Below are 22,855 nucleotides of genomic sequence, written 5' to 3'. Positions count from 1 at the left end.
GATCTCTCTTAGAGTCGACTGGTTAGCAACCTTAACCACATCTGCAACCATAGGCCCCCTTTGCCAGGGAATCTGACCTCTTCCTATGTTCTGGGGATAAGGACATAGACATATTGTGGCGGAACATTTTTCTGCCTACCACACTAAACTTTTTAAGATAATTTCTGGCTTTGAGTTTCTGTTCTCATGAAACTGTTGATCTCTCTTCTGTCTTGCCTTCCACACCAGCATTCTGTTCCTGGCCAACGTAACTGCAGAGCTCGCCCCTCTCTGTGGTGTCCCCCAAAACCACTTACACAAGCAGATCTTACTGTTGTTTGGAGCATGGGGGAGAAACCCAAACAACTTGAATTTTGAAATAAAAAACCTCCATCATTTTAAAATCTTCCATGCCACTATAAAAAATTTATTTTTTTAACTTCTTTTTTTAATTTTTAAACTATTTTAAACTTTGTAACTTTTTTTAAACTTTACTTTTTTTCTTATCATCCTTCATTTTAGATTCCAGAAAACTGCTCTTCTGCCCACCGCATCCAAGTTCCCTTTCATTGTTTCTCCTCCCTTCCCTAACCTTCCTTCTCTTACCCTTATTACCAAGTTTCTGTCCATTCTCTTTATAGGGCAGTTAAATTATTTTTTCTTTCTTTCTTTCTTTCTGTTTTTGCAGAGTGAACACCTTTGCGTGTCAGTGTGTCCTCCCACATTTCTTCATAATGGCTTCAACTTTCAGCTTCAGTATGGATTACTGGGGTCTGTCTCGAAACAAAGGCATTTCCCTTGTCCCCCAGCTCACCACGCCCCTCAAAAAAAAGATTCTGATCTTCGCTGTGAAATGAATCTTCTTTTTCCCTACTGTGCAGTAGACAACACTTACCCTGAGCTCACAGTCAGATATTTCCAGAGGAGTAAAAGTAGGTCATGTGCAAATAATACTACTTTTCTCTGTGAAAAGATATAGGGTCAGATAGAGGAAATACTTAACTCAGATTACTCAAAAGCATTTCCTGAAGGAAATAAGTAAATTATTTAACACTAAATTTTGTTGAATCTGGTTATCCGTGAGCTATTTTTACCAATCAAGAAGGATATATTTCCTAAACTGGTACTGAGCAATTCATGTGAAATGAAACTTGCTCACATGAACTAGTTTAAAGTAAAGGATGCATTATAGTATCTGTGGTCTATTTATACCTTCGCTTAAGTAAGCACACTGTTCTAGGTTCCAGTGAGCTGAACTTTGCCTCCATGTATTTCTACTAGGGGCTAAAATATTTAGGGAATTTATTTGAATTATGATTCCCTTTTTTGAAAACCAGGAATTCTGAATTGTAGCCAAGTTCGAGGGTGGCTTGTGTTTTCCTCACTGCCTCTTCTCTTTGTTTAAGTGCAGTTTCATTCTTAATTTTTCATATAAAATCCTAACATACCAAAGATCTATCAATTACTCTTGCTGCACCAAAGCTATACCCATCCTCAAAAATACATAGGAAGGGAAAAGAAAACTTATCAAAATTAGCGACTATTTTCATGCTATTCAAATATGTCTAAAGGAACATAATGAAATGAATTTCACTGTATCTCACCTGCCTCCATCCCCCCAATCCCATGTAGGGTTCTTGAGTAGGATTCTGGGAGCAAATAAAGAAGGACAGTGATGCCGTGATCCAGGCTCCCTCTGGGGTCTCCCCAGCACTTGGATCGGCACCTGGTATAACATAGGTCTCAGTCCAAGCCAGCTGAGTGAGTGAGTGACTCACAGGCATCGAATGCGTAACATCAGTGAATTAACAGCATTCTTTGTAGGACTCAGAGAATAAGCTGAGTGCCCTGTGGCCTTCCCAGCCTCACATACTATTTTGATGTTGGGGTCATTTCTGGGAATGTTATTCTGTACTGGACAAAAGGCTAGTACAATTCCAGGGTTAAGCAACTTTCCTAGGGAAATTTTATGATAAAATATTTAGAAAAATAGTTAAATGCCCAAAATGACATAGCATTGTCCTTTGGTGTTTAGATAATGTATGGCTGTAATTTTCTTACTTTATATGTTTTCTACATTTTCCACTGTGTGTATGCACTACTATATAATAAGAAAAAGCAAATGTTTAAAAGAGAAAATCTCTCTTCTCCAGATATGATTTGGTTAGAGGATGAGTCAGAGAAATATAATAAGAGAATCATAAATACATGTGTCCATAATTCACTCTTTAAATTCAGGAACAGGAAACTCAGGAATGAAATAGATTAAGAGAATCAAAGATACTTGTATTCAAGATTAGCAAGTAGGAGTGTCCTCAACAGAAATGGTGATAATCTATAATTCAGGGATTAAATGTGATAATGAAGGTAAAAAGACAACATGAAGTAGAAAATGCCACGTGGCAAGCACAGTGTAAAGGGCAATTTACTATGATTATGCCAATATGTGTGGTCAATTCCCAAGCAAATGATTGTGTAACCCCTGCTAGAGGAAGAAAGCTTCAAGCCTTGGCTGGAGAAGGGGGAGGATCCAGTGTCTGTATTTTTTTAAATGTCTACAGGTGCTTCTCATGTGCAAATTGATATCCCTGCACGAGAACCTTAAACCAACAGAAAACCCAAAAGACTGTGGACAATGATAGGTAGACGAGAGCCCAAGCTTTTCTGCCACAGATGAGTGGTTCCACTCAGGAAGACTGAGCAAGAGGCTCAGAGTCTTAGCTAAGGACAAGCAAGTCGGGACTTCTAATACGACCTAATGCCATCGACAGGGGAGGGCATTTCAGCACAAGAAGGGAGCGCCAGGTGATTTAACATGGAAGTTTCACCCTGGATCCATACCGTGATAGATTTGGGTCCCGGAGGGTAAAAGCCCTGCTTCCCTGTGGCATGGACCTCATTCCACAAGAGACTGAGACAGGAAGTATGAGGCAGAGAAAAATTTCCCCAGGAGAATCCCGAGTCTGGGTGCCAGGGAGGGTGATGGACGAGCGTGGTCCCAGCGCCACCCGCACCGCAGGGTTCCGAGTGGCTGTGGAGCTGCGCGCCCCCGGCCGGACCTCAGACCTGCCTGCAGTGCTCTGGGCTGCGGCCTGGGGAGCGGCTTCAGCAGCAGGCTGGCCCCATCATTCTCGTAGGTGCTGCAGTGACCCCCAACCCTGTGGCCACGGTGATCCCAAGCCAAGGGTCTAAGTGATTTCAACCCTATTTACATGTGACCACAGCCGGTTAGCCAGTGCTGCTCAAAAGGAAGATCCCCCATGGGGTTTTGATGTGTCAGGGGGGTTGCTAATACCTGGCCTGCTTTGAATCATTTCATCCTGACAGCAGCCTGGGCAGTTGAAGTTTCATCTCTCAATTTTATTTCAACTTTTTTTGTTGAAAGTATAGTTGGTTTACAATATTGTGTTAATTCTTGCTGTACAGCATAGTGATTCATATATATATATATATATTCCTTGTCATATACTTTTCCACTATAGGCTATTAAAATTTATTGAGTGTAGTTCCCTGTGCTATACAGAAGGATCTTGTTGTTTGAAACAAAAATTACTAAACAAAGTAACAAAGTAAGCAGACTAAACCTAGCCATGTATATGACACAGTTGAGTTTATCTCAGGATTTAAATGTGGTTTTGATCTCCAGGATCTCTTTATCAAATTATCATATGTAAAGTGCCTGTGGAACACTTCTCAGAAATATGTTTTAAAATCATAAGATTTAGAGAATAAAGAAGGAAGATAATTATACTGGAAAGCAGATATCAAAATATAGAAATGGGCATTTGTGATACAGTAATATCTGAATTATTGGAAGAATGTGTTGAATAAGAGGATCCAGTGGTGGGTCTACTAACCGCAACATTCTGCCATAGCAGTGAGTGTAAGTCATCTTCTGAGATCTGCAACAGTTGCATTTTGAATGTAAATAAAGTTAAATAAAAAATAAGCCATGAAGTGTGGATTCAGATTCAGGGGTATCTCGAGTCCATATCCCCAGCACTTCCCAGTGCTCCCTGCTCTTCCCCTAATGTCATTGAAAGAAGTGGGGAAAGTTTGTGAAGCGAAGGGCAAGTTCCATTGCAAAGAAATCTCGTAGCAAACCTGGGAGCATGGCCAGTGAAAGCTTAATGCTGAGATTAGAGGCCGTGGGAAACCAAGAAGAGGCAGCTCTTTACAAGTCACATCATATGCTCTGTGTGTGTCTACGTGTGTATGCATACAGACGTGTGGGCATGTATGATGTATACACCTGCCTTTCATGTGAAGCCGCCTCACTGTCCAAATTTGAAATCCATCCAAACGTGCAGTGCAGTCAGTCGAAGCTCAGCCAGACGCTAAGTTGTCTGTTGTTGCTCTGTCTCTTCTGCTGAACTCCACGAGTAAACCACGCGCCAGCTATTGCTTTCAGGAACAACAGCTCTGTAGGCTACAGGTCCATGCCTTGTTTCACTGCCAACTCTGATTTCCTTTCAGGAAAAATTGCCATTTGAAAAAGGGGAAAGCATTCAGTTGGCCCACAAGCCTCTGAGTGAGGAAAAAACATAACGTTAGAGACAGCTCTGTGGGACAGCATCCAGAAGGGGGCAGAGCACTGGGCTGCGAGTCGAGGCTGTGTTTCTTTCAAGCTCTGCACTGAATTTGAGGTGGCATGCCACTTCTCTGGCCCTTGATTTGTTCAGCTTAAATTAGGGTCTTGGACCTGTTCTATCCAACGTTAGAGTATCACTTTTTTGCTCGGTGACCCTCCATGGCTCCGCAATTCCTTCAGAGGGAAAAATGCCCACATCCTCATGGCAGCCTCTAAGGCTCCACCCCCAAAACCACCACTTATTTCCTATTCACTGTGGCCCACACCAGTCTCCATGCTGTCTTTCCAGCGTGAGAGACCTCCAGGCCTGTAATCACTGTTCCCTCTGCCCCTCCTCTGCCCACCCCTTTGTTTCCTTCTTTGCCTTATTCAAAGGTCACTGCCCCATCCCCACTCCTCCCTAGCACACATTCCTCACCCTCCTTTATTTTCCTTCACAGCACTTATCACCGGCTCACAGACCCTGTATTTCTGTCTTTTACTTATTTTCTGTGAGATTTTCAGACTGGAAAGGCCATGGTGGATAATAGCAGAGAAATGGGGGTAAAAAAGACAAATGAGGGAAGGCATCTTCTAAAACCTAAAATGCCCACCTGAAAAGGAGGTAGGAGATAAAGTAGCAGTAGTCGTTACAATTTTGGTAAACCCAAGGTACGTGGTCAGGACTAGTTTTCACAATTTTTGAGGGTAGTGAGGCAGCAATAAAAAGAAATTTATCCTGAAATCAAGAAATTAAATTCTTGGGAAGATGATGTGTTCAGCTTGAAATGTCAGTAATACTTTTATGACCTTGGTCTGATAATATCCTGCCTTATAATTTGATCTGTTTGACAGCTGGGTCATTAATCTAATGGTGCCTCAGTTCCAGAAGCAGAACAGACCACCCCACGATGGGAATGGGACAACCGTCTGTATCCCATGGGCAAACTGGGGTTATTTTATGAATACCCTGAAATGAGTAAGTCATCAGTGGAGATTTCTGTGCTGTCGGTTATACTAGAATATGCTTTGGGTCTCAGAAGCATCGGTTACCGAGCCAAACAATGACCTAGCATATCGACAAGGAGCCCACTTTTCTCCATTAGATGCAATTATGCAGTCAGGCTTTCAAATAGGGTGCCTGTGTGTATCTTTGTCAATATTTATGTTGTACAAAGCTGAATGTTTACTTCCAAGGAATGAAATGGAATACTCATTCAGATACGTCTCCACCATTGATTCTCAGATCCTTCTGGTCATGTCGTCTGAGGATGAACTCAGAACCGTTACTAGATTTGACTCAGCTCGGGCTGTAGCCCGTGTGGCACAGCTGCTGGCTGATATCCTTCTAAACAGAGTCATGTGAGCCAGCCGGCCTGTGCAGAAAGCCCGCAAGGGCATCCTGCCTCATTGCAGCAAGGTTCACAGGGTCACCCCTTCCACATCTCACACCTGCCTTTGATATGGTTTCTGCCTGATTCCTTGAGTGACCTCATGGCACATCACTGGCTTGAATTCAAGATGAATTTGCTGATCTGGAGTATCGGTAGAGCACACATCTCCTCCTTCTCCAATGTCTTTGTCCATTTCTGTACATTTGCTTGGGCTCGGTTTCTCTTTGGTTGAACTTGGTTTTGAGCTCTCAGTTGCCTTTAAATTGTTGCATCTCAAAATAGATTTCCATAGGAAACGTTATCTTTTCTATTATGCATGGCGCACTTTTATCTACTAGAAGGCTGATGAAGTGCACGTTTTGTATCTGAGCCCTTTCAGCTCACCACTGCCTTGAAGTAGTTTTTTTTTTTTTTTAAGCTTAGGAGACAAGAAAGGATTTGGGTCAATAGGCTTTGCATTTATGCATGCGGGTTCATGTCTGCAAAGGCACCTCTTTGTGCTTCCTGTTTATAAGTCTACAGATAGAGGGAGTTTACTTTTTCCTAAATTACATTCTCCCTACATAACAGGATGGAGTAACAGCTATTCTAGAGAGATTGTTCAGATTTATTTGTTTTCCTATTATCTAAATAATCCCTGACGAATTAGAAAATTCAATCCATTTCTGAGAGTAGGCAGTCTGTTTTTCTGTATTCAACGCTGGAGTGAAACTTATATTGTGTTCTTTTCATTCATGGGAGGTAGAATTTCCAAGTGCTTTTCGAATTATTTTTGTTCCTCTAAAATAAATTGCCTTAGGTGGTGATCTCCTGACCTCAGTTTCCTCCTCCCAGTTTTTCCCATGATCATTAATGTCACCCCACCTGCCTTTTTAGTTATGCCTCTTAGCTGCTGAAGGGGAACAGCTACTGACAGATGATCCTGGAGCCCTCCACCTGAGCTTCGTTAGGCCTCGCACCCAGCCACCAACCCTAGTCTCCTTCGCCTGAAGTATCTTTCTCTGCTTTTCTGCCTGGAAGGACTCTTGCCAAGCCTTGGCAGGGACCCCTCCACTTTTTAGAGATTATCTGCTCTCCTGTCTAGGCATGAATTGCACTTGATTCTTGTCTTGATGGTGCATGATCGTGTCCGTGTCCATTGTGCTCCGTGGCTGGACTGATCCTGTCGGAGGCTGTAGTCAGGCTTTTCATCCTCCCATCATTGTCTGGAGCACCACAGCCTGGACCCTGGGCCTCATACGTGTTTAAGTGACTTGAGCTTGGAGTTTCAGCACACTCACATAAAACTATTAGATGAGTTGGCGGTAATATTGCCCCCAAGGGCCCCACAAGGTTCTATATGGCATATGGCTTTTTCTGAGTGAAATTTCTCTTTTATTTGTTTTAGTGAATTCCCCACTGTCCTTTGAGATTATTAGAGTAACCCTGAGTTGTTAACCACAATAGCTCTCCCCACACCAGCGAAAGATCCTGCTGTCTGAGAACTCAGACATGGGACATAAGAGAAATAATCTATCAGTCTTAAAATCTGGAAGCCATAAGATACCATTTTGTACTTAGAGCACCCACAGCACAAACACCAGTCTCTCAAAAATTTGACGCTGCCTTCCCAGAGGGCGGGCGCCATAAGTGAAATGCTGTGAGGGATGAAGTGAGAGCTCTTTGTCTCTGGTACTGCCTTTTCCACCCTTGCTGTGTTAACTTGATCTTCCCTTCATATATTATGTTCTCCATTTAATTTATTGCAGTTAATATCAGTTGTTCTTCAACATCTCCTTGCACCCGAACCGTCCATTCCCTCTCTCTCCAGTGCTATCCCACCCACGCCTCTCCTGTGGTCTCCAGGACCAGGCCTGTCTCCCCCACGCCCTCACCTCTGTTCTGTCTGCCCACCACCTGCACTGACATTTCCTTAACTCTGCAGAATGAACTTCCCAAAATGGCAGCTGAGTAACTGGGGGGGATTGTAGACCTCTCATCTCTTTACCAATTCATTCGTTTATCTATCCAAAAAACACTGAGCACCTGCTATGCCAAACACTGTATCAGCTGCTGGGGAGACCAAGACAGATAAGACTTGGTGTCTGCACTCCCCAGGCCAGGCGAGACTTGGCGAGTAGTTGATGGATTGCTAACCAGGTGAACACAAATTGGACTTCCTAGAGCTAGAAATATTTGAACTGAATTTTGAAAGGTGAAAGGAAGTTAGCTCTCTAATGTGTGTTAGAGGGAGTGGACACTTCATGCAGAGAGGTAGAGACATAAGTGTACACGGCATGAACTGGCTTGGCTAGACTGAAGAACAACAAGTAGGGCTAGAACAAAGGATCCATATGTGGGAATATCAGGTGCACATGGCGTCTGTCACGATGGGCCTTGTGTGCTTAGACTTGAATGTATCCTTAATGAAACAGGTATATATTGGAATATTTGTAAGTAAGAGAATTGCATAATGTTTATGTTGAAGAATATCTGGTTATCCTAGCAGCAGAATGGAAGCTACTATTTTTGGGAGAGGCCCATATTTTGGGGGGAAAGGATGTTTTGGGAACAATCCAGGTAACCCAGACAACAAGTGTCACACGCCTGCAGAGAGGCCCTGGGCAGAGGGAGAGGGACATGGGCGGCAGAAGTGATGACTGCTGCAGTAGGACTGCAGGGCTGGGGCGGTGGGCCACAGAGCTGCTGAGGTGACTTTCCAGTGACCCATCTTGAAAGAGGATCTGCAGGGGCAGTGTAAGGGGAAGAGCTGATTTTGAGATGGTTCTGTGTGTGGCAGTTTGAGTGCAAAGTGTCTATGGGACATCTGAGGGGTGATGTCTGTTGTTAAGCTGGATTCACCAGTCAGGAGCTCAGAGGAGCTGTGGGTGAGGCCGTGGGGGCGATTCAGTCCTGCCAGGCGGAGGACTGAAGAAGAGGCCCTTTGGAAAAGGGCCATGAACATGGCAAATGGGAGACGAGAAATCCACCAGGAGAAATAACAGTAGAGCAGTTGGGAGAAAGCTAGTTGAGGCAACACAGAGAAGGCTGTAACCTGGCTTAAGAGGGATTTGAACACTGACTAAAGGGAGCATAGTGAGAAACTGGGGGTGTGTGGGGCAAAAAAGCAAGGGCTAAATCCCACCTTTAATTGCCGAGACTGGGGAAAGGGAGGAGGAGGACTAAGGTAGCCTTTAAAAAACAGATCTGTGTGTATCTGTGTGTGTGCATATGTGCACACACACTTTTCTGCCTGGGCTTTTAAAATTTATTTAAGTAAAACAAAAATTAAGGGGGGAAAACATTCCACTGAGAGGAAAATATTTGTCCACGGCAAAAGCTACCTGGTAATCAAATAAACAGGAGCTGAAAATGCCCACTGGTTTGAAACACACAGCCGCCGGCAGTGCAACTCCTGTCTCAGTGCCGCGGTGAGGGCCGTGGGGGATGCAGGGCTCCGAGCCCTGGAGGAGTCATCAGCGCTGGCACTTCTCCAAGAAACTGGACTTTAAAGGGAAGAAGAGAGAGTAGAAAGTATCAGAGAGCAACACAGGGCCGTGAGAGGGTTGGGAGAGGGTTAGTTTTGTTTTACAGTGGGCGTTTCTGGCCTTGATGAGTTCCTAGGCCTTTGCTGTTATTGGTCTTTGTTCCAAAAGCTTTTTAGAAAGTTCTTCTCATTTGAATATCTGAACAGATTAAATCATGTTGGGTTATTTCTGGTATTTTATTTTTTAATTAATAAATTATCTGGAATTTATTTTAATATCAAAAGTGGGGACACTGTGCCAGGTCTTCCAATGATTTAGCTAATTACTCCAGTACTTGAATCCACTGATTTGAAGTGTCAGTTTTATAATATTACTAAAATCTCAAATATATCCACGTCTATTCTTGAAATGCATTGTATTACATTCATACTCTCAGTGCACTATTTCTATACTTTTTCCACGACCATAGATTAATGCCTCCTAGAGTTGGTCCTATTTAATCTTTTTCCAGAATATCCCTAATACTGCAAATTCAAACTTCCCTCCTCATTATTTTATTTGTATATTTGTGCATATTTCTGGAAGAACAATACGATCACCTTTCAGATGTTTTTCTTAAATCCATTTTGGATTATTAACTAAATTTGCATTCAGATTCTAAATTTACTTTGGAGAAATAATGTTCTATGTCCCCCAAGCTTGAGTCTGCCCAATGAAGAGTATGGTGCATTCTACTGCTCATTCAATCATCATATTTTTTTTCTTTTTTTTAAGTCATTTATCAGAATCATCTTAACATTTTTAATTAATTTATTTCTGAATAGTCTGTGCCTTTGTTGTCATTATAAATGATATCTTTTCTGGGTTTTTAACTGGGTTGATTGCTAATAAACTCCTAATTTCTGGCAATGAGAAGGAGATCTGACAGTGTGGGGCACTCTTTCCAATATGGTGACTGTGAGCAGTGTGTTTCCTTAGGATGTCCACTTGCCAATTTGCCAGTGGCTGCACCCACTCCACACATTTCTGCTACTTACCTGCCCGCTGTAGGCAGATGAGTTCATGTAGGGTTAGGTGGGTTTTGGACACAGATACTGACATCACTGCTGCCACGCTGCTGACACTCTGGCATCACTAACTCTGGTTCTTGCTCTCTGACCTCCCTGAATATGACAGCTCCTTTTGGGCTGTGGACCTACTGCATCTTTCCAGCACTGTCGGCTTTTATGCAACACATCCCTGCCTCTCAGATCAGAAGCAAATGTCAGCTCCTCCTACCCATCCACCCCATCCACGGTCTTGCCGTTCCTGGCCAGAGTGGTCCCTACCCCTTGACTGATCAGTAACACTAAAGGGACTTTAAATTTGCCTCTCATCCTCTGGCTTAGGTACATACCTGTGCTAGTTTACTTTAAAGGTCTGCCAGTTAGGAGGGGAGGGTCTAAAAGTCTTTTAGATTTCTGGCCTTATCATTTCTAACTGCTCCCCCACCCCATGGAACAGCTTACCGCAGATCTCTGCTGCCCCATCTGTAGCAATGCCCTGTAAACTACAGACAGAGAGAAAAGAACTTCTAAGCCACCACCATAACTTTGACTTCCTGTGACCACACAGATCATAGAAATATCAAGATAAAAATTCCTGAAGAAGGATATTTTGCTTAGGAAGACACTTTAATTGCATACCTTTCTGAGACTTGTAATAACTTCATAGACTCTCTGAATGTGCTGCTCTCACCTTCCCAGACTCAAGGGAGCTTGCTCACTTGCCTATTTTCAGTGCATTTCCTCCAACATTCTCTATGCAGAGCTTTCCCAAAAGTATATTCCTTATTCCTATTTAAATTGTTAGATAAATCCACAATATTCTTTTTTTAATCCTCAATTACAAATTATCTTCCAAGATTGCATTATTTCAACACTGATAGTGAATAATATGCTTCAAGATTCCCAAGTTTATTACGAGCAAATAACTATGGTTGGTTGAAGATTTTTAAGTATGTTATTCCTACTAAGGGTATATACGTGAAAGAAACAGTTTGTAATAAGTCTTCTTCCCAGAGATATTATATTTGCCTTTTGTTTGGATTCTTTCACTGTTAAACATTATTATTACCATGAATGTGTTTTCTCTTTGGGATTTAGTTCACCATTTGCCCCCCTCTCTTTACAGGAGTAAAGGAATTGATGTTGTCTTTCCATCCGTCCACCACTGCATGTTATGTGTCCATCCCTTAAACAGGTATTCAGTTTGGGTTCACCACATTATCTGTTGCCTCTTTCCAGTGGCCCCTCTGTTGGCTCTGGAGAACAATATATTGGAAATCAGATTCGGTACGTGGAAACTTGACTACAAAGTATAGACGCATGGTGCCAGAAAAAGCCCAGAACATCACAGCGTGGCAGTCAACCATGAAAGTAACAGCAATTCTGGCTGTGGTGGACCAGCGTGAGTAAAAAGGCTTCATTGGGTGAAGACTTAGAAGAGTCCAAAAATGCATTGGCGTTGCTTCCTAAGGAATCCAGTGATGGGTATTGTTTAATATGAGAGGGAGATGCTAACACTATCATCGTTATAAACAACATAGTTGTTGTAATTGTTATTATTTTTTATATAATTTCTTTATAATAAATATTTGTGACTTACAAGACACTTACAGAGGCAGTTGTTAAGAAGTGTGGCCACTATACTGTTACAGAAGAGTTAATTCAGTACAAGTATGGTAATACAATTAATGAGTACTCTTTTGATCCTCACATGAATATAAAGGTTACCCAGGAGTGCTTGTATAATGGAGATAGAAATCAATCCATTTAAGAGTTTGTAGAACCTAAAATAACAGCAGTCATTCCACCATATTTGACTTCGTGTGTGTGTTGGAGGTGGGGAAACAGAGTCCACACATTTTCTGAGGGCACATGTGTTCCCAGGCTGGGGGATATCGGCTAAAAACCTCCGCTGCCCATAGAGAGGCACACGCCAATACTTGGCTTAGAGCCCAACCCCCACATTCCCTGTAAGACCAGCCTAGGAAAACACTCAGGGAAGACAAGCTAAGGGATTCTATTAGAACCCAGACGCTGCTATCAGTTGGAGGAACTTCCCCACACTCAGTATTCTGGAAAAAAGCCTTGTGTGGGGGGAAGCTGGGGAGACCAACAGCAGGCAGAAGGCTGGGGGCACACTTGTTTCCAGTTATGGAGATGTCCGCTAATTACCTCCAGAGTCAATCAGGGGGCACTCGCAGCTACTTGAATTCCAAGCCCAGCCAACAGCTTTAGCTTGCAGCCCGGCGTAGGAAAATACAAAGGGAAGACACGCTAATGGATTCTATTTGAACCCAGGGGCAGCTGTCAGATGGAGGAGCCTGTCAACCCTCAGGATAAAAGAGAACGACTTCGTGTGTGTGCTGGAGGTGAGAAAAGAGAGTACACGCATATTTCTGGGGGCACAGTTATTCCCAGGTTGGGGGATGTAAGTTAAACACTTCCACATCCCATGGAGAGGCACACGCTAATACTAGGTTTAGAGCCCAACCCCCACTTTCGTTCACAACCCTGTGAAGGAAAACACTCTTGCAAGTCAAGCTAAGGGATACTATTAGATCCCAGGTGTTGCTGTCAGTTGGAGGAGCCTCCCCACACACAGGAAACGAGAACAATTCTTCGCACGTGTGCTGGTGGTCTGGAAACAGAGTCCACGCATTTTTCCTGGGGCACAGGTATTCCTAGGTTGGAGGATGTAGGTTAAACACTTCCATATCCCATGGATAGGCACTCGCTAATACTTCGTTGTAGAGCCCAACCTCCAATTTCCCCCGCACTTCTGGCAGGGCAAGCCATCACGGAAGACAAGCTAAGGGATTGTATTGAACCTAGATGCTGCTGTCAAATGGAGGAACTTCCCAACACTCAGGACTCCGGAGACACTCTTGTGTGTGTGGGAGGTGTGCAGCCCCAATCCACGCAGAAGAATGGTGACACAGGTGTTCCCCGGTAGGGGAGTTCCCTAAGTAATTCCTCAGTCAGTCGGATGGCACAAGTTGCTACTTGGCCTCCAAGCACAACCCCCAGCTTTCGCTCGCAGCCTGGCCTAGGGAAACACTCAGGGAATACAAGCTGAGTTTTTCTATTCGAACGCAGGCGCTGCTGTCAGTTGGAGGAACTTCCACAAACTCAGGATTCCGGATCCAGCCTTGTGTGGGGGGGAGTTGTGGAGACCCAGTCCACGCAGATGAATGGGGGCACAGGTGTTCCATTTTAGGGTGAAATCCACTAAGTACTTCCCCAGTAAATCAGGGGGCACTCGTTGCTACTTGGACTTCAAGCCCAAACCCCACTTTCCCCCACACTCCAGCCTAGGCATGCCATCAGGGAAGACAAGCTGTGGGATTCTATTAGAGCCCAGGCGCTGCTGCCAGTTGGAGGAACTTCTCTGCACTCAGGATTCCGGAACACATTCTTGTTTGTGGGGGAGTTGTGCAGCCCCACTCCACCCAGATGATTGGGGGCAAAAGTGTTCCCTTTAGGGAGAAGTCCTCTAAGTACTTCCTCAATAGATCAGGGGGCACTCACTGCTACTTGGACTTCAAGCCCAACCCCCAGCTTTCCCTCACATCCCGGACCAGGGAAACACTCGTATTACAAGCTAAGGGATTCTTTTAGAACCCAGACGCTGCCGTCATTTTGAGGTGCCCCCCCGAAACTAAGGATATCTGAAAGTCTTCGTGTGTGTTCTGGAGGTGGGAAAGATATTCCACGCATCTTTATGGGGGCACAGGTGTTCCAATGTTGGGGATTTGGTTTGAACACCTCCACTGCCGATAGAGGGGCACTCGCTAATCCTTGTCTTTAGGTCCCAACACCCACATTCGCTCACAGCCCGGCCTAGGTAAACACTCAAGGAAGTCAAGCTAACGGATTCTATTAGACCTCAGGTGCTGCTGTCATTTGGAGGAAACTCCCCACATTCAGGATAGAAGAACACTTCCTCGTTTGTGTGCTGGAAGTGGGGAAACAAAGTCCAGGCATCTTTCAGGTGGCACATGTATTCCTACGTTGCTGGTTGTAGTTAAAATTTCTCAACTTCACATGTAGATGCATTGGCTAATACTTGGTATTAGAGCCGAAAACCCACATTCCCCTGCACTCCAGCATAGGCAAACCATCAGGGAAGGCAAGTTAAGGGATTCAAGAACACAAGCGCTGCTGACAGTAGGAGGAACGTCCCAAGACTCAGGATTCCGGAACCCAACACTTTGTTGCGGGGAGATATGGAGCCAAAATCCAAGTAGATAAATGGGGTCACACTTGTTCCCCATTAGGGAGAAGTCCTCTAAATACTTCCACATTCCATCGGTGGGCAGTTGCTGCTACTTGGCCTCCAAGCCAAACTCCCAGCTTTCCCTCTAAGCCCGGCCTAGGGAAACACTCAAGGAAAACAATCTATGGGATTCTATTAGAACCCAGGCGCTGCTGTCATGTGGAGGAGCCTCCCCACTATCAGGATACCTGACCACGTCTCCGTGTGTGTGCTGCAGGGGGGAAACAGAGTCCACTCATCTTTATGGGGGCACAGGTGTTCCAAGGTTGGGGAAGTAGTTTCAAACCCTCCACTGCCCACAAAGTTGCACTCTCTAATACTTGGCTTTAGAGCCCATCCCCCACCATCGCTCAGTGCTAGGTCTAGGAAAACACTTAGGGAAGTCAAGCTAAGGGATTCTATTCGAACCCAGGTGCTGCTGTCAGTTGGAGGAACCTCCCCACACTCAGAACACCAGAACACTTCTTCGTGTGTGTGCTGGATGTAGGGAAACCGAGTCAAAGCATCTTTCAGGGGGCACAGTTATTTCATGGCGGTGGTTAGTAGGTTAAACACCCACATCCCATGGATAGGCTCTCGCTAATACTTGGTTTAGAGCCCAATCCCAACTTTCCCCCGCACACCGGCCATGGCAAGCCATCATGGAAGACCAGTTAAGGTATTGTATTACAACCCAGGCACTGCTGTTAGTTGCAGGAACCTCCCCACACTCAAGACATCTGAACCCAATGTCGTGTGTGTGCTGCAGGAGGGAAACAGAGTCCACGCATCTTTATGGGGGCACAGGTGTTCCCAGGTTGGGGATATACTTTAACCACCTCCACTGCCAAAATATAGGAACTCGCTAATACTTGGTTTTAGAGCACAACCCCCAATTTCGCTCACAACCCGGCCAAGGAAAATACTCAGGAATATCAACCTAATGGATCCAATTAGATCCCAGGTGCTACTGTCACTTGCAGGAGCCTCCCCACACTCAGGATACCAGAACACCACCTAGTGTGTGTGCTGAAGGCGGGGAAACAGTGTCCTTGCATCTTTCAGGGGGCACAGGTATTCCCAAATATTTGGTTGTAGGTTAAACCACTTCAAATCCCGTGGAGAGGCACTCAATAATACTTGGTTTTAGAGCCCAACCCTCACATTCCCCCGCACTCCCGCCTAGGCTAGCCATCAGTGAAGACATGTTAATGGATTGTATTAGAACCCAGGCCCTGCTGTAAGTTGTAGGTGCCTCCCCACACTCAGGAAACCTCGACCCGTTTTCGTGTGTGTGCTGGAGTTGGGGAAACAGAGTCCACGCATTTTTGGGGGGGCACAGGTGTTCCAAGTTTGGGGATGTATTTTAAACACCTCCAATGCCCATAGAGAGGCACTCGCTATTACTAGTCTTTAGTGCCCAACACCCACCTTCGCTCACAGCCTGGCCAAAGGAAACACTCAGGGAAAGCAAGCCAAGTGATATTATAAGGTCCCAGGTGCTGCTGTCATTTGGAGGTGCCTACCCACACTCAGTATACCAGAACTGTTCTTCGTGGGTGTGCTGGAGGTGGGGAAAGGGAGACCACGCATTTATATGGGGGGCAGGTGTTTAAAGGTTAGGGATGTAGTTTTAAAATCTCCATGCCAATAGAGAGGCACTCGCTAAAACCTAGCTATAGAGACCAAACCCCACAATAGATCAAAGCCTGGCCTATGTAAATACTCAGGGAACACAAGCTAAGGGATTCTAATAGAACCCAGGTGCTGCTGTCATTTGGAGTAGTCTCCCCATGCTCAGGATTCCAGAAAGCTTATTGGTGTGTGTACTGCTGGTGGAGAAACAGTGTCCACGCATATTCCAGGGGGCAAAGGTATTCCCTTGTTGGGGGTTGTTGGTTAAACACCTCCAATTCCCATGGAGGGGCACTCATTATTACTTGGATTTAGAGAACAAATCCCACTTTGAACCGCACTCCAGCTAATGCAATCCATCAGGGAACAGAAGCTTAAGGATTCTACTAGAACACTGGCACTGATGTAAGCTGGAGGAACTTTCCCACTCTCATATTCCGGTAGCCAGACTTGTGGGGGGAGGGATTTGTGTATCCGCACTCCACGTAGATGGATGTGGGCACAGGTGTACCCCTTTAGGGAGAATTCATCTAAATACTTCCTCAGTCCATCGGGGGGCACTCGCTACTATTTGGCCTCAAAGCCCAACCCCCAGCTTTCCCTCAGAGCCAGGCCTAGGGAACAACTCAGCTATTACAAGCTAAAGGATACTATTAGAACCCAGGCGCTGCTGTCACTTGAAAGTGCCGGCCCACACTCAGGATACCTGAGCACGTCTTTCTGTGTGTGTTGGAAGTGGGGAAACAGAGTCCATGCATCTTTATGGGGGCACAGTTATTCCTAGGTAGATGATGTAGTTTAAACACCTTCACTGCCCTTAGAGAGGCACTGGATATTACTTGGCTTTACAGCCCAACCCCCACCTTCGCTCAAAGCCCAGCCTAGGAGAACACTCAAGGAATTCAAGCTAAGGGATTCTACTAGATCCCTGGTGCTGCTGTCAGTTGGGGGAGCCTCCCCACACTCAGGAAACGAGAACAATTCTTCGCACGTGTGCTGGTGGTGTGGAAACAGAGTCCACGCATTTTTCCTGGGGCACAGGTATTCCTAGGTTGGAGGATGTAGGTTAAACACCTCCACATCCCATGGATAGGCACTCGCTAATACTTCGTTTTAGAGCCCAACCTCCAATTTCTCCCGCACTCCTGGCAGGGCAAGCCATCACGGAAGACAAGCTAAGGGATTGTATTGAACCTAGATGCTGCTGTCACATGGAGGAACTTCCCAACACTCAGGACTCCGGAGACACTCTTGTGTGTGGGGGAGGTGTGCAGCCCCAATCCACGCAGATGAATGGTGACACAGGTGTTCCCCGGTAGGGGAGTTCCCTAAGTAATTCCTCAGTCAATCTGTTGGCACAAGCTGCTACTTGGCCTCCAAGCACAATCCCCAGCTTTCACTCGCAGCCCGGCCTAGGGAAACACTCAGGGAATACAAGCTGAGTTATTCTATTCGAACTCAGGCGCTGCTGTCAGTTGGAGGAACTTCCACACACTCAGGATTCCGGATCCCAGCCTTGTGTGGGGGGGAGTTGTGGAGACCCAGTCCACGCAGATGAATGGGGGCAAAGGTGTTCCATTTTAGGGTGAAATCCTCTAAGTACTTCCCCAGTAAATCAGGGGGCACTCGTTGCTACTTGGACTTCAAGCCCAAACCCCACTTTCCCCCACACTCCAGCCTAGGCATGCCATCAGGGAAGACAAGCTTTGGGATTCTATTAGAACCCAGGCGCTGCTGTCAGTTGGAGGAGTCTCCCCATACTCAGGATACCTGAACAAGTCTTTATGTGTATGATGGTTTTGGGGATACATAGTCCACGCAACTTTATGGGGGCACAGGTGTTCCCAGGGAGGGAATGTACTTTAAACACCTCCACTGCCCATAGAGAGGCACTCGCTATTACTTGGCTTTAGAGCCCAACCCCCACCTTCGCTCCCAGCCGGTCCTTGGAAAACACACAGGGAAGTCAACCTAAGGGATCCTAATAGATCCCAGATGCTGCTGTCTGTTGGAGGTGCCTCCCCACACTCAGGATACCAGAACACTTCTTCATGTGTGTGCTGGAGGTGGGGAAAGAGAGTCCACGCATTTTTCAAGGAGCACAGGTGTTCCCAGGTTGTGGGTTTTTGGTTAATAACCTCCACTTCCCATGAAGAAGCACTCGCTAAAACTTGGATTTAAAGCCCAACCCCCACTTTCCCCCGCACTCCGTATCAGGCAACCAAACAGGGAAGACAAGTTAAGCGATTTTATTAGAACCCAGGCCCTGCTGTCAGTTGGAGGAGGCTGCCCACTCTCAGGATAACTGTGCAAGTGTTCGTGTGTGTGCTGGAGGTCTGGAAACAGACTCCGCGGATCTATATGGGGGCACAGGTGTTCCCAGGTTAGGGATGTAGTTTAAAAACCTCCACTAACCATAGAGAGGTACTCGCAAATACTTGGTTTGGATCCCAAACCACCCTTTCCCCCGCACTCCCGCCTAGGCATACCATCAGGGAAGACAAGCAAAGGGATTCAGTTAGAACCCAGGCGCTGCTGTCAGTTGGAGGAACTTCTCTGCACTCAGGATTCCGGAACACATTCTTGTTTGTGGGGGAGTTGTGCAGCCCCACTCCACCCAGATGAATGGGGGCAAAAGTGTTCCCTTTAGGGAGAAGTCCTCTAAGTACTTCCTCAATTTATCAGGGGGCACTCACTGCTACTTGGACTCCAAGCCCAACCCCCAGCTTTCCCTCACATCCCGGACCAGGGAAACACTCGTATTACAAGCTAAGGGATTCTTTTAGAACCCAGACGCTGCCGTCATTTTGAGGTGCCCCCCCGAAACTAAGGATATCTGAAAGTCTTCGTGTGTGTTCTGGAGGTGGGAAAGATATTCCACGCATCTTTATGGGGGCACAGGTGTTCCAATGTTGGGGATTTGGTTTGAACACCTCCACTGCCGATAGAGGGGCACTCGCTAATCCTTGTCTTTAGGTCCCAACACCCACATTCGCTCACAGCCCGGCCTAGGTAAACACTCAAGGAAGTCAAGCTAACGGATTCTATTAGACCTCAGGTGCTGCTGTCATTTGGAGGAAACTCCCCACATTCAGGATAGAAGAACACTTCCTCGTTTGTGTGCTGGAGGTGGGGAAACAAAGTCCAGGCATCTTTCAGGTGGCACATGTATTCCTACGTTGCTGGTTGTAGTTAAGATTTCTCAACTTCACATGTAGATGCATTGGCTAATACTTGGTATTAGAGCCGAAACCCCACATTCCCCTGCACTCCAGCATAGGCAAACCATCAGGGAAGGCAAGTTAAGGGATTCAAGAACACAAGCGCTGCTGACAGTAGGAGGAACGTCCCAAAACTCAGGATTCCGGAACCGAACACTTTGTTGCGGGGAGATGTGGAGCCAAAATCCAAGTAGATGAATGGGGTCACACTTGTTCCCCATTAGGGAGAAGTCCTCTAAATACTTCCACATTCCATCGGTGGGCAGTTGCTGCTACTTGGCCTCCAAGCCAAACTCCCAGCTTTCCCTCTAAGCCCGGCCTAGGGAAACACTCAAGGAAAACAATCTATGGGATTCTATTAGAACCCAGGCGTTGCTGTCATGTGGAGGAGCCTCCCCACTATCAGGATACCTGACCACGTCTCCGTGTGTGTGCTGCAGGGGGGAAACAGAGTCCACTCATCTTTATGGGGGCACAGGTGTTCCAAGGTTGGGGAAGTAGTTTCAAACCCTCCACTGCCCACAAAGTTGCACTCTCTAATACTTGGCTTTAGAGCCCATCCCCCACCATCGCTCAGTGCTAGGTCTAGGAAAACACTTAGGGAAGTCAAGCTAAGGGATTCTATTCGAACCCAGGTGCTGCTGTCAGTTGGAGGAACCTCCCCACACTCAGAACACCAGAACACTTCTTCGTGTGTGTGCTGGATGTAGGGAAACCGAGTCAAAGCATCTTTCAGGGGGCACAGTTATTTCATGGCGGTGGTTAGTAGGTTAAACACCCACATCCCATGGATAGGCTCTCGCTAATACTTGGTTTAGAGCCCAATCCCAACTTTCCCCCGCACACCGGCCATGGCAAGCCATCATGGAAGACCAGTTAAGGTATTGTATTACAACCCAGGCACTGCTGTTAGTTGCAGGAACCTCCCCACACTCAAGACATCTGAACCCAATGTCGTGTGTGTGCTGCAGGAGGGAAACAGAGTCCACGCATCTTTATGGGGGCACAGGTGTTCCCAGGTTGGGGATATACTTTAACCACCTCCACTGCCAAAATATAGGAACTCGCTAATACTTGGTTTTAGAGCACAACCCCCAATTTCGCTCACAACCCGGCCAAGGAAAATACTCAGGAATATCAACCTAATGGATCCAATTAGATCCCAGGTGCTACTGTCACTTGCAGGAGCCTCCCCACACTCAGGATACCAGAACACCACCTAGTGTGTGTGCTGAAGGCGGGGAAACAGTGTCCTTGCATCTTTCAGGGGGCACAGGTATTCCCAAATATTTGGTTGTAGGTTAAACCACTTCAAATCCCGTGGAGAGGCACTCAATAATACTTGGTTTTAGAGCCCAACCCTCACATTCCCCCGCACTCCCGCCTAGGCTAGCCATCAGTGAAGACAAGTTAATGGATTGTATTAGAACCCAGGCCCTGCTGTAAGTTGTAGGTGCCTCCCCACACTCAGGAAACCTCGACCCGTTTTCGTGTGTGTGCTGGAGTTGGGGAAACAGAGTCCACGCATTTTTGGGGGGGCACAGGTGTTCCAAGTTTGGGGATGTATTTTAAACACCTCCAATGCCCATAGAGAGGCACTCGCTATTACTAGTCTTTAGTGCCCAACACCCACCTTCGCTCACAGCCTGGCCAAAGGAAACACTCAGGGAAAGCAAGCCAAGTGATATTATAAGGTCCCAGGTGCTGCTGTCATTTGGAGGTGCCTACCCACACTCAGTATACCAGAACTGTTCTTCGTGGGTGTGCTGGAGGTGGGGAAAGGGAGACCACGCATTTATATGGGGGGCAGGTGTTTAAAGGTTAGGGATGTAGTTTTAAAATCTCCATGCCAATAGAGAGGCACTCGCTAAAACCTAGCTATAGAGACCAAACCCCACAATAGATCAAAGCCTGGCCTATGTAAATACTCAGGGAACACAAGCTAAGGGATTCTAATAGAACCCAGGTGCTGCTGTCATTTGGAGTAGTCTCCCCATGCTCAGGATTCCAGAAAGCTTATTGGTGTGTGTACTGCTGGTGGAGAAACAGTGTCCACGCATATTCCAGGGGGCAAAGGTATTCCCTTGTTGGGGGTTGTTGGTTAAACACCTCCAATTCCCATGGAGGGGCACTCATTATTACTTGGATTTAGAGAACAAATCCCACTTTGAACCGCACTCCAGCTAATGCAATCCATCAGGGAACAGAAGCTTAAGGATTCTACTAGAACACTGGCACTGATGTAAGCTGGAGGAACTTTCCCACTCTCATATTCCGGTAGCCAGACTTGTGGGGGGAGGGATTTGTGTATCCGCACTCCACGTAGATGGATGTGGGCACAGGTGTACCCCTTTAGGGAGAATTCATCTAAATACTTCCTCAGTCCATCGGGGGGCACTCGCTACTATTTGGCCTCAAAGCCCAACCCCCAGCTTTCCCTCAGAGCCAGGCCTAGGGAACAACTCAGCTATTACAAGCTAAAGGATACTATTAGAACCCAGGTGCTGCTGTCACTTGAAAGTGCCGGCCCACACTCAGGATACCTGAGCACGTCTTTCTGTGTGTGTTGGAAGTGGGGAAACAGAGTCCATGCATCTTTATGGGGGCACAGTTATTCCTAGGTAGATGATGTAGTTTAAACACCTTCACTGCCCTTAGAGAGGCACTGGATATTACTTGGCTTTACAGCCCAACCCCCACCTTCGCTCAAAGCCCAGCCTAGGAGAACACTCAAGGAATTCAAGCTAAGGGATTCTACTAGATCCCTGGTGCTGCTGTCAGTTGGAGGAGCCTCCCCACACTCAGGAAACGAGAACAATTCTTCGCACGTGTGCTGGTGGTGTGGAAACAGAGTCCACGCATTTTTCCTGGGGCACAGGTATTCCTAGGTTGGAGGATGTAGGTTAAACACCTCCACATCCCATGGATAGGCACTCGCTAATACTTCGTTTTAGAGCCCAACCTCCAATTTCTCCCGCACTCCTGGCAGGGCAAGCCATCACGGAAGACAAGCTAAGGGATTGTATTGAACCTAGATGCTGCTGTCACATGGAGGAACTTCCCAACACTCAGGACTCCGGAGACACTCTTGTGTGTGGGGGAGGTGTGCAGCCCCAATCCACGCAGATGAATGGTGACACAGGTGTTCCCCGGTAGGGGAGTTCCCTAAGTAATTCCTCAGTCAATCTGTTGGCACAAGCTGCTACTTGGCCTCCAAGCACAATCCCCAGCTTTCACTCGCAGCCCGGCCTAGGGAAACACTCAGGGAATACAAGCTGAGTTATTCTA

At 46.2% G+C, this 22,855-nt stretch overlaps 1 long non-coding RNA gene across 1 annotated transcript in view; it reads left to right on the top strand.

The window, feature by feature from the left end:
* The window catches only part of LOC140693904 (uncharacterized), a 53,973-nt gene extending 41,911 nt beyond the window's left edge, over positions 1-12,062 (top strand). Inside the window, exon 4 of the long non-coding RNA XR_012069608.1 lies at positions 11,696-12,062. This is a non-coding gene — a long non-coding RNA (uncharacterized lncRNA). The remainder of the gene's footprint in view (positions 1-11,695) is intronic.
* Positions 12,063-22,855: the final 10,793 nt, after the last annotated feature.

Source organism: Vicugna pacos, unplaced genomic scaffold (assembly GCF_048564905.1).
Source record: "Vicugna pacos unplaced genomic scaffold, VicPac4 scaffold_20, whole genome shotgun sequence".
Classification (NCBI taxonomy): domain Eukaryota; kingdom Metazoa; phylum Chordata; class Mammalia; order Artiodactyla; family Camelidae; genus Vicugna; species Vicugna pacos.
The sequence above is the reverse complement of the archived record's forward strand: the minus strand, read 5'-3'. Positions and strand labels throughout refer to the sequence as shown.